Consider the following 1,601-nt stretch of genomic DNA (forward strand, 5'->3'; position numbering starts at 1 on the left):
AGTCTTAGCCTCCTGGGTAACTGGGATTACAGGCACACACTACCACTGCCTGGCTAATTTTTCTATTTTTTAGTAGAGACAGGGTTTCACGGTGTTGGCCAGGCTGGTCTTTAACTCCTGACCTCAAATGATCTACCCGCCTCGGCCTCTCAAAGTGCTGGGATTACAGGCGTGAGACACCTTGCCCAGTCAAGACCTATTTTGATATTCCCAGCATCAAAGTGAGCAACAGGTGGTGTCTGCAAAAACTTTCACTGCCAAGTAGTTATCCACAGCATTTGCAGGGATCATCAGGGAAGCAGCTCATCATCCCCAGCAGATTCTCCAGTGTATACTCTAATTGTTAGAACCAGTGGTTGTAACATTTTAACCAACAGACTCACTCATTGATAGAAATGCCTTTGGAAACTGAGCCTTAGACTCTTTTCTTTAAACGGAGATGGGGCAAGCTTTGCACAGTGGCAGTATCATAGTCAATAAGGTTTAACCCAGGCATGATTATTGCTAATTGAAAACTTTTCCCAATACCCCACCGTGATGACTTGCAATATAGTTGGCATTGGAAATTTTTGACAGTCTCTATGGAGACTGAATAAAGAAAAAAGAAAAAAAAAACAGAGATGGGGCAATGGGGTTAGAGATGGGAGAGACTCACTGTGTTGTCCAGGCTGGTCTAAAACCCTTTGCCTGGAGCAATCCTCCCACCTCAGCTTCCCAAAGAGCTGGGATTACAGACATGATTCATGATGCCCAGCCTTAGACGCTTATTCATATACTCATTTCAACAAATGTTTATTGCACTCCAAGGGTGGACAAATCCACAACCTCGTGGAGCTTTTTAAATTTTTTATTAAAAAGTAGGGGAAGAAGGTAGTAAACATATAAACAAAATAGATAATAATCCCAGGTAATGTTAAGTGCTATTAAAAAAAAAATAGGACGGGGTGCAGTGGCACATGCTTGTAATCCCAGCATTTTAAGAGGCAGACTGCTGGAGCTCAGAATTTCAAGAGCAGCCTGGGCAACACAGTGAAACCTCATCTCAAAAAAAGAAAAAAATTAACCAGGTGTGGTGGTGTGAGCCTGTAGTCCCAGCTATTCAGAAGACTGAGGTGGCAGTATAGCTTAAGCCCAGAAAGCGGAGGCTGCAGTGAACTGAGATCACACCAATGCACTCCAGCCTGGGTGACAGAGTGAGATCTTGTCTCAAAAGAATTAAAAATAATAAAATAAAAATAGGCCAGGGCAGGGTGGCTCATGCCTGTAATCCCAGCACTTTGGGCTGAGGTGGGAGGATTCACGACCAGCCTGGGCAACATAGTGAAGCCCCCGTCTCTAAACAACAATTTAAAAATTAGCTGGGTGTGCTGGCACAGGCCTGTAGTCCCAGCTACTTGGGGTGCTGAAGTAGGAAGATTGCTTGAGCAGAGGAAATCGAGGAGGCTGCAGTGAGCTGTGATTACATCACTGCACTCCAGCCTGGGTTACAGAGTAAGACCCTGTTTCCAAAAGAAAAGAAAGAAAAAAATAAAGGTAGGATAGAGGGGATTGAGAGTGTCCTTTTTGGAAGATTGTTCAGAAAAGGTTTGATGAAGAGGTGC

At 44.1% G+C, this 1,601-nt stretch overlaps 1 non-coding gene across 1 annotated transcript; it reads left to right on the forward strand.

Annotated features, from left to right (window-relative positions):
• The first annotated feature begins 447 nt into the window (after window positions 1-447).
• Window positions 448-588, forward strand: LOC118143281 (U4 spliceosomal RNA). The gene has a single exon (XR_004727517.1). It is a non-coding gene; the product is annotated as a U4 spliceosomal RNA (small nuclear RNA).
• The last annotated feature ends 1,013 nt before the right edge of the window (window positions 589-1,601 follow it).

This window comes from Callithrix jacchus, chromosome 7 (assembly GCF_049354715.1).
Source record: "Callithrix jacchus isolate 240 chromosome 7, calJac240_pri, whole genome shotgun sequence".
Lineage (NCBI taxonomy): Eukaryota > Metazoa > Chordata > Mammalia > Primates > Cebidae > Callithrix > Callithrix jacchus.